Raw genomic sequence first — 11,069 nt, 5'->3', positions numbered from 1 at the left:
TTTTGTTATGTAAGCTTCATGTACTGAAAGGTCCTAATTAAATATTTTTAAATGCTGAGTAAAATGTTCACTAGTCTAGTTTGTAATACATATAATGAAACTGTCATATAATTTATTTTCCTTTAAAAGCAGACTTCTCATACAAATTGTCCATGGAACTTTTATTTAGAATTTAAGGTCATTTGGGGCTTGGTGTCATGTAAACAAAATTCTCCAAAATGCGAGGGTCCTTTTTTGGGGTGTTGCGTTCCTACAGGCCCCGGTCAGCCAGGCTGCCAGCTGTGGCAAAACAAACCTCCCTGGTCTGGGAGCTCAGCTCCTGGGGCTGTGCCCGATGCCAGTCCTGAGTCATGGACTCTGAATGCGGTGTGACAGGCAATCAGACACACCTTCCACTTCGGCGTTTTGATCTGACAAAGGCCTCACGTATTTCTACTGCAATACAATGGCCCAGACACTGTCTGGGCAGAGGGCTCCGGCCTGGCTCCCGCTCTGGCTCCAGCTCCCACTCCAGCTCCAGCTCTGAGAGAAACATGCTCTCTCAGGGCCCTGAGTTTACTGGGTTTGGAAACAGCATATCTGGGGAAGGATCATCTGCAAGCCCTTTCCCCGGGCATGGGTTTCAAAGCCTGGATGTGTGATTCTGAGCTTCAGTTCTCTTCTAGTGAAAAGAAACACAATAATATCCACTTAGGTTGGATGAGTTGCCCAGGCAATGCCTGGAACAATGTTTGACACAGAAAGATGGGTCACTACGAGGCAGGACAGTAAGAAGCTGGGAGAATGTCTTGGCAGGTGGGATGGGGAAACTGAGACAGAGCTGAACAAACTGGCCAAGCAGTGTACAGCAGGTGCATAAGGTCACCAGGTACCTGGCAACAGGCAGAGCGGGTGCCGGGCCTCGCCCCAGGGTGGCCTTTCCTTCCTGGCGCACAGCGGTCATGCGGTTTGGACCTTTCCTCTCGGAGATAACATCGAGGCCCCAGTTCTCTTTCAGGTCCAGACCCAGAGAAGCAGCAAAACCAGGCTGGTGACCAGAACGGGCTGCAATGACTAACGAGCCCTGTCCTGGTGCTGACTCATCAGTGGGGACCATGACCCTGGAAAGCATACCTGGAAAGATGATGACTGTTCTACTGAGATCTTCCCTGAGACCTCCCCAAGCTCCCAGCCTTTAAAACCCTCTCCCTCACTACCCCCTGCCCCAGGTTCCAGCAGGAGCCCTCTCCCAGGAGCTCCCACCCTGCTCCCACCCCTCCCGTCCCCTCTCCTTCCCCCACAGGGGTACATCTCTTGGTCTTTAAGGGGCCCCATGGGACTTACAATCAGGGGAGCAATAGGCAGTGACAGCTCGTCCCAGCTCAACCCCTGAACCTGTCCCCAAGTAGATTTATTTAGAGAGACTCCAGGAAATGAATTCCATAATTGATATGACAGTCAGCTCTGTGTTGGGCTCAATACTCTCTAAGCTACAAATCAAATAATTCTATGTACAATCAATAAAACATCACTGCTTTGATTTCACTGAAGCTAAATTTGGGGGCTTATAAAATACACACAATCTGAGAAATGTGACATGACAGGTGTGGAAAATTAGAATGAAGATTGGCCTTTCTGGGCCTATTCCTACTAAAAATTGTCATTAGCATGCTGAGTTTCACTATAGAGGTTCTCATGATGCTATTCTTAGATTAAGCAAGTTTTTCAGCAATTATAAATATGTAAAACAGCAGATCCGTATCTAAATATCTTCATAAACTAGAGCAAAGCAAGTCTAACATGATCCCATTTAACTGGGATAAATATGAGTCAGCATTTTCTCCCGGTCCCACAACCTGTTTCCCAAGTTGAATAAATACAAGTGGCAAAGGAATCGTTTTAAAAGGCAATCGTGATGATTTAAGAATTTCCAGACTCTTAACTCACAGTCAGCCTTCAGTGAAATATCTATTTTAGGGCAAGGAAAGGAAAAATATTATGAAGGCTAGTGATTAACAAAAAGGCAAAGTAAGGAGCTCAGCAACTCTCTCTCCAAAAAGCAATGTAGAAAGCTTGTCAAAACTGTAAAAAATAGCCATTAACCATTTCTGAACTCTAAACACTAACCAAAGGTTAAAAAAAAAAGCATTTACTCAGGAAAATTAGCAAACTTTGGGGGAAACAAAACCAAAACCAAAAACCGAGAATCTGAGTGTTTTCATGCAACCTTACATTCATCCTGCCTTACCCCGACACCACTGCTGTAGCCGACACTGGAAGCCTCAGAAAGCCCCTGGACAAGAGCATCCCACAAGAGTCATGTCCACACAGCCAGGAAGGTCACGTGACAGCTGCTTGAGGGCTTGATGGCACCCAGCACAACATGGGAGCCTGGGGTTCAAAGGGACACTGGGACCAGCAGACCCTGGCTGAGCCCCACAGGGTCCTACAGATCTGAAACTGTCTTCACGAGACACTTCATCTCCTCAGGACCCGAGAGAACTGAGCCCGCCTGGCACTCTCTCCAGGCATTTCCCCTCCAGTGCAAAGGGGAAGCTGCAGCTGTGTTGTGACTAATGGACCATCGAGGCAGCACTAACGAAATGCACCACAGATCACAGTGCATGCGGCACCACAGACGTGTCTGGTGCCAGCAGAAGGCGGGCTGGGTCTGACTCGGGTGCTCTGGAGCTGGACTGGGCGCCTGTCTGGAACCTGGCTTCTCACACAGCGTCTGTGCCTCTACAGCTCAACAGACAGCTGAGGGGCTGGGATGTTCGCACTCACCTCCAAAGAGCCATTTTCCACGAAACTGACGGCCAGTCTTCAGAGAGCCACCCTGCAAAAAAAAACCATATTTTAAACAGTATCAAAGAACATAAAAGTGCCAAAACCAGTTTGGCTCAGTGGATAGAGCATCAGCCTGTGGACTGAAAAGTCCCAGGTTCGATTCCGGTCAAGGGCATGTACCTTGGTTGTGGGCACATCCCCAGTAGGGGGTGTGCAAGAGGCAGCTGGTCGATGATTCTCTCTCATTGATGTTTCTAACTCTCTATCCCTCTCTCTTCCTCTCTGTAAAAAATCAATAAAATATGTATTTAAAAAGAAAAAAAAGAACATAAAAGTGACAAAGAACAAGAAAAAAACAAACAAAAAAAAAACACCCAGACTGGAGTTCAACTGCGGTTGAACAAGCAGAAAACACACCTCAGAGAAGTCCATGATTCCCATGACCAGCGAGATCAATTAGAGTGGCAGCAACATGAACTCGTGGTTTTGAAAATATGTACACAGATAGGCAGATGCAGGAATTGTGCACATAGGTGAGCCGACAAATACATTTCCAGCTCCAGCTGCTGGGAGGCTCTGAAGCAACGGTACCCCAGACGCTGTGAGCTCATCCAGTCCCTGATCTGGTTCCTAAATAACATTGAGATATTGAGATGCCGTCTAAACATCAGTAAGAAGGAACTGGGGTGCCTTGGAGAACATGTGGAAACGTGGAGAGGGGCACACCTGAGAGAGCTCCCAATGCCCAGAGCTGGAATCATTTAGGCAACAAAATAAATAATGAAAATTCTATTTTATAATAAAATAACATAAACATCCATGAGTTAACCCTGATATAAATAATCCTATATAATAAAATATAGGATTTATTTATAATCCTATATAATAAAAGGGTAATATGCAAATTGACCCTAACAGCAGAATGTCGCTATGTCATGCACTGACCACCAGGGGGCAGACACTCAATGCAGGAGCTGCCCCCTGATTGTCAATGCACTCCTACAGGGGGAGCTCGGCTCAGCCACAAGCCAAGCTGCTAGGTGGCCGGAGCCTCTCCTGCCTTCTTGGCAGTGCTAAGGATGTCCACCTGCAGGCTTAGGCCCACTCCCTGGGAATTGGGCCTAAGCTGGAAGCCAGACATCCCTCTGGCAGCACAGGAGACCTCGAGGGATGTTCAATTGATACCTCAGGCAGATATCCCCCGAGGAGTCCAGACTGTGAGAGGGGTCAGACTGCAGACCAGGCTGAGGGACCCCCCTCCCACAAGCGCATAAATTTTTGTACACTGGGCCTCTAGCTGAATAAATAAATGAGTAAAGAGGAGGCAGCTTTTTCTCACAGAAGTACAGAGAATAAATGTAAAAAGAATCAGGAAAATGTAAAACTGTTATTCCAACCCTACAGTAATAGTTCTTGGTGGCAAGGTCCACTATGCATGCAAAATTCATGGTCAAAGGATCTATATGTAGCATCAGAGTATCTCTGGAAGACGATTATTAACTACACAAAAAAAGGTGACCTGAGGATGGAGAATCCAGTGGATGGCACTTTAGCCAAATGGTCAGTGTGATGTCGTGCCTATGAGATACTGAGACAGTCTGCAAAGTACCTGCCAGCACCACCCAGGGGGTCTCACATGACATGCACGGGACTGAAGGCCGTCAGCTGCAGGCAAGACCAAGAAGGCACAGCTAAGCGCACAGGGACCTTCTCCTAGATCCTGGGCCTGGGATTTAATCATGGCATTGGAACATGTATTGAGGACATTTATGGGGAAACGTGAAATCCAAATAAATTGTAGTTTAATGAGTAGTTTTGAAAATTGTAGTATGATTACATAAGAGTAACATTAGAGCAAGGGTGAAAGGTGTGTGGGAAATTTATGTGTTATTTTTGCAAATTATCTGTAAGTCTAAAATTATTTCAAAATAAAAAACACAAAATTGCAATTGAATTTGGTGCATAAAGATTTTTTTTTTAAGGTTTGCATGTTTGTTTAAGCATTGCTTGAACCTGCCTCTGGGGACTGAGTTCTCCACTTGGATTCTCAGGGTCGTGGCTGAACTGCTGAGCTTGGCTGGGCCACTATTGTGGTTGGCTTTCCTGGATGTTTTTATATGCACGTTTACGTTATTTCATGACTGTGTGTTTATTATCATGCAGAGAAAACAAAGCTGTCCATCTTGGGCCCAAGTTCCTGTGGGATGACTCAGTGAAGAGGGAAGGGGAAACCAAGGAAGGAGACTGCCTGAGGCCAGGGGGCCTTCTCTGGGCTGAGGGTCACCTGAAGAGCCGGACGCAGGCTACTGGCTCAGAGAAACGGTATTTCTGGGAAAGCAACCGACCTGGACATAAATCTGAAGCAAAAAGAAACCAGTCTTGAGAGATTTCTCTCCCTTTTCTTGGTCTGGACAAGCTGGCCCGGCCCCGACCCGCTGGTTCCACGTGTGAAAGCTGGCGCCCCTGTTTAACAGGAATCACTCACGTTATACAAAGAAGAACAGTTCAGTTTAAGACAGTAAGACACAAATTTAAAGCTCCTAAAATTATCTTATGTTAAAATGGTGATTAATGTTTTTTCTTGAACATGTAAAATGTTTGCACTTTAAATCATATAAAAATACTGCATGTGTTTCAGGCCCCAGGTTAACCAGGTACTTTCAAAAACATTTCTCATTCAATCCTCCAATTCTTCTTAAAAGAAGGCAAACCGGGAAAGTGTAATTGAGAAAATCGAGGACAGCCTGGTCCTGCGCTGAGCGACACCCGGGTTCAGTCTGTTCACAGGTGGCCTGTGCGTCGCACCTGCATCCGACGGCTCGGCGTCACACACCGGAAGTCCGGGGGGAAGGCGTGTGCGGAGGAAGCCCCGTGCTCCCAGGCCGGACGTTCCTGCCGAGAAGGAAGCAGCAGCGACGTGATGGCTTCGGCGCCCCGTGGAGCCCACACAGCCCGTGGGCCCCAGAGAGGCCCGTGTGCTCCCCGCCCAGGAGCACCGGGCGCCCTGAAGGCACCCGCGGGGCCGCTGCAGGGGGAGGGGGGAAATGGCGTCTCCACGCCCAGCCCTCACCCACCAGCACAGCTTCCGGCCCCCGTGACCGTCACCCCCAGCCCGCAGGTCACGTCTGCTTCCTCCCTGCTTCCTCCAAACGCTCACCCTGTCCATTAGGTGTTCGCACGCACTCACGCAGGTACTCACAGGCACTCACACACGCATGCAGGCAGGCACTCACAGGCACGCACTCACACAGGCAGACACAGGCACGCACGCATTCACAGGCACGCACGCACGCAGGCACTCACACACGCAGACACACATGCAGGCACACACAGGCAGGCACTCACGCACTCACACAGGCAGACACACAGGCAGACACACAGGCACGCACGCAGGCACTCACACACGCAGACACACATGCAGGCACACACAGGCAGGCACTCACGCACTCACACAGGCAGACACACAGGCAGACACACAGGCACGCACGCAGGCACTCACACACGCAGACACACGTGCAGGCACACACTCACAGGCAGGCACTCACACACGCGCTCACGCATGCAGGCACGCACTCACAGGCACGTACTCACACAGGCACTCACGCATTCACGCACGCAGGCACGCACACAATCATTCACTCATGCAGGGACGGCAGGTAAGTTTATTAACCGGGACACACGGTGGTTACTGACTCTTTGCTAAATGGAAGTGGGTCCTGGTACAGGTCTTTCTTCATCCGTGTCATCTTCAAGCATAGCAGGGGGAATGGAAGGGGAGGGGAGGGGGGAGAGGAGTGGAGGGGGATTTTTGTTTCTCTAATTATTCTAAAATAACCACATCACTGTATTCCCACAAAATAAGCACAGAGAAAGGTGCCTCCTTCCACAGACCAAGTCATTCTGTGATGCACCCATCTCTCCAAAAGGCAGCCTTGATCTGAATTTATTTTCACAATTACATACATGCTATCTAAAGGAAACAAAGAACATGATAAAAATAAAGTTTGAAATAAACTTTAAACTGTGGGAATGCAGGGGACCCGGCTGAGAACAGAGAACAGGGAGAGGGAGCTTAATATCTGTTTGATATTCTAAGCCCAGCAAGATGACCCATGCAATGGAGAGTTTATATCTACTGACTAGGAATTATGGATTCAGAGATGAGATAAACTTATTTTAGTCTAAAGTATTTAATGAGTTTCAAAGTATATAAAGCACAAAGAGAAAAATGGCTATTGGTTTGGTCATGCAAGTAATACCCGTATTTTTCGGACCATAAGACGCCCTTTTCCCCCCCCAGAAGTGGGGGGGAAAAGTCCCTGCGTCTTATGGTCCAAATATAGCCTACACATATACTTTTAAAAAAAAGTTTTTTTACTTGCCCTGCTCTGTGTGGTCTCTGTGTGCTTGCCCGGCTCTAAAATAGTTCTAAATGCTGCTGTTTACTTTACAGGGTTGATTACATGTGTTTATGACTGTGATGTTGGGTTTTAATGCACATAAAATATTTTAGGACACTATTTGTTTCAGAATCTTTTTTTCTTCATTTCCCTTCTCTAAAAACTGGTGCGTCTTATGGTCCGAAAAATACGGTAATACATAACTTTTTTAAAAACTTGTTTTTATTGATTTCAAAGAGGAAGGAAGAGGAAGAGACAGAAACATCAATGATGAGAAACAATCATTGATTGTCTGCCTCCTGCATGCCCCCTACCAGGGATCAAGCCCACAACCTGGGCATGTGCCCTGACTAGAAATTGAACCTGTGACTTCCTAGTTCATGGGATGATGCTCAACCACTGAGCCACACCAGGCAGGGCAACATATAAAAAATTTTTTTTAATATATTTTATTGATTTTTACAGAGAGGAAGGGAAAGAGACAGAGAGCTAGAAACGTCGATGAGAGGGAAACATCGACCAGCTGCCTCTTGTACACCCCCTACTGAGGATGTGCCCGCAACCAATGTACATGCCCCTGACCGGAATCGAACCCGGGACCTTTCAGTCCGCAGACCGACGCTCTACCACTGAGCCAAACCGGTTTCGGCAACATATAAATTTTTAAATGCCTACAGCTTAAGGTTGTATTTTTTCCATAATGTTACAGTACTATTTTATTTATCAATATCAATATACTTTGAAATGCTACTCAACCATTAAAATTATGATGACAACTAAATAACACAAAAAGTGTTTATGATGTATTGTTCAGAGAAAATTCAGGATACACAATTGTATGGACATTTGACGAAAGCTGACTAAAATTTGTATACTTTTAGAGACTGGAATGGAAAATATTTTGCATGTTAGGGTGCTGAGATTGTGTAGTGAGAAATTTCCTTGTCCAAAATTTTATATTATGTCTTATTAATAATAACAGCTAAAAAAGAATTCAAGTAGAAATTAATTTTCCTCAAAGGTCAAAAATAAACATAATCAAACTTTTGCTCTTGCTTTATTCTCACTTAGATTTGCCAAACTAGTGGGAACTTCTCTCTTAGATTCTCCTAGATTATAATTGTAACATAAAAATGCTGAAAAAGAGACCTTCCCACAAGATACCTCTGGTGATTCCTCAGCTGCACGGTCAGGTCCTTGCAATGCGGAAAGGTTAATACATCACTTAGGTACTGAAATAGTTACCTGGAAGCCACTCCCATCAGCCCACACCTAGAGAAGAGTGCTGCTGAAGCACATGTCGATAGACAGTTCTTGTTTGAAGTCATTAACATGAATTTTCCTCTGTTTAGTACAAGTAACGTGTTCCCGGGGTGTGTGAGGACTGGAGGGAGTCATGTCCTCCTGGTCCTGCATCCTGCCGCCACGGCCCGGGCTGTTCCAGGGGCTGTGGGAACGAGGCGAGGCCCGCAAGGCCAGGTTTTTTATTTTCTGGGATGCTTGAAGGGCTTATTAGCTACAAGACTTCAATGCTGTAAAACATTTAGTTTTAAAAGATTGACTTCAATACACCGGCACAATCACGTAATTCTAGAAATGAGATGATAAAGTCCTTAAGCTTTTGTGTCCCAGGAGAATATAGGGGATTCGCTGAGCATTCTGGGTTCTACAGAACAGCGTGCTGTTCTCAGGTTAGACCCGAGGAGGAGTGTTTTCCCACAAAGACAGAGGCTCTCCCCTCTATTTAAATTTATTTTTAAAATATTTTTATTGCTTTCAGAGAGGAAGGGAGAGGGAGAGAGAGAGGAACATCAATGATGAGAAAGAATCATTGATGGGCTGCCTCCTGCACAGCCCACATTGGGGATTGAGCCCGCAACACGGGCCTGTGCCCTGACCAGGAATTGAACCCTGACCTACTGGTTCATAGGTGGATGCTCAACCACTGAGCCACGCTGGCTGGGCAAGGCTCTTCCCCTCTACAGAGAGCAGTGTCTGGCCCTGCAGAGACCGAGCACCCAGGAGCTGGTTAGACTCATGGGCTCAATCCTGCTGTGGTTGGTAAGGGTCTGAAGTAAGAATTCAATGAAACGATAGCATAGAGAACTCCATAAAAATTACGTTTGGACACAGAAGGAAATCCATCTTGGACAGAAATCCTTTCTTCTGGGACTGCTGACCTTTGCCCCAGCCCCAGGATCCCAGAGAACAGCGAACGTTGGGCATTTCCCCCTGTGGTCCAATCAAGAGCTGCCTGCAGAGAACACCTTCCTGACTCGCTCAGGTTAAGACTCCTAGAGGCCATCCACCTGCCCGTCCACCCCCTGCAAGGCCAGCTGCGGACCCTCAAACTCCCACTCGCTGTCCCATGAATGATTAGCTAAACTCCTTTGTTTCCATTGACCTAAGGAACGAAACTCTCGTTAGCCAAGGTCTGGCTAAGCTTCTCTCCTCCCCAGGCCCCTGAACCTTGGCCCTCACTCACTCAAGCATTAGAATGAGGAGCACAGCGCCCCCCCCCCCCCCCCCGCCCCGCTTCTCCAGCAAAGGCTGACCTTGGTCTAAACAGCGTCTCACCCTGCATCTGGGCTCCTCCACTGCCCACAGGTTCTTCCCACCCTTTTGACTCCTGAGAAGGAGAGCCTGCCCTGCCCAGCTGGGGGCACTGGGGCTCAGGGCCAGGGAAGCCCTATTGCTACCAGCCCCTCTTCATCTTGAGATCATCTCCTCAAAGTCAGCCCCGGCGTGGTGTTTGACTTCACGTGGTGGAGAATTGCACCAAAGCCTTAAATACAATCAGCAACAAGCCCTAGAGCAGGCTCTCTGCAACATGCCAACCAGTGCACCGGGGACCCTGCAGAGTACGCCAGGAAGTAGGAAAATGAAAACAAAGAAAGCATCTTACAACGGACAGGTGAGCCCAGGAGTCTGACCTGCAGGGACAGGCACAGGAATGTCAGTCCTTGTTTCCTTTGTTTCCACTTGGTTCAAAACAAATGTGATGAGGACATGGGAACATCTCATTGGCTTCATCGTCCAGCAACTGGGGCTGCACAAATGGGAGGGACTCGTGGGAAGTCAGTGGGCAAAGGGTTTCAGTGAAAGAAAAAAGGATCATTTGGGTGGTACCTGTTTTCTGTGGGGGAAGAGATGGGGCAGGGGCCTTATGCAGATTGCCTCTTCCTCCTGGAGAGGTGCAGAGAGTGAACTCCACTGACCCAAACCTGACCTGATGCCTGACCCACTGCAGGGAACACCGAGCTGGCTTTGTGTGTGGTCAGCAGTAGTGAGGTGGTGGTTGAAGCTCCTCAGTGTGTGCTCTGGTCCATAAAGGTGCGCGGAGGGCAGCGCAGTCATAAGGAGCCGTGGAGACAGGCTGTAGGGATGTTTAGAGACCTGCATGTGCCTGTGTACACCTCACAGGAGTCTTCCATCTGCAACTGGGAGCTGCAAGACCTCTGCACAGGTGGTGAGAGGCAATCCAGGCACTAGGAGGCTCTGCTCGGCTGCTGTCGGAGATAATGACCTGCTTGGCCTAGTTCCAGCCTCTGAAACCGACAGCAAGGGTTGGCCCTGTCCTCCTGTCTCCTGCCTCTCCGAGCCAATCAAAATACCCACAGGGCCCAGTTAAGAATTAACTTCTATTTATTTTGTTATCCATTAAACACAGGTTGTGAGCTAGGAAGAAAAGATATATTTAAGGCTGGCTAATTTTTTAAAAATCGACCTTCTTTGAGGCTTATGGAATGTTACTAGTTATGGGAAAATACCTGCATAGACCACTGAAGGGCCAAGACAGTGTAAAACTGGAAAGTTAAAAAATTCTACAGTAACCCTTTCTTTGCTTCCCCAAAGCTGGAAGTCGTGAGGAGGCAGAGTTTTCTGAAGCAGCTGACATCT

The sequence above is a fragment of the Pipistrellus kuhlii genome, unplaced genomic scaffold (assembly GCF_014108245.1).
Source record: "Pipistrellus kuhlii isolate mPipKuh1 unplaced genomic scaffold, mPipKuh1.p scaffold_m20_p_150, whole genome shotgun sequence".
Taxonomy (NCBI): domain Eukaryota; kingdom Metazoa; phylum Chordata; class Mammalia; order Chiroptera; family Vespertilionidae; genus Pipistrellus; species Pipistrellus kuhlii.
This window is presented reverse-complemented; position numbering follows the sequence as displayed.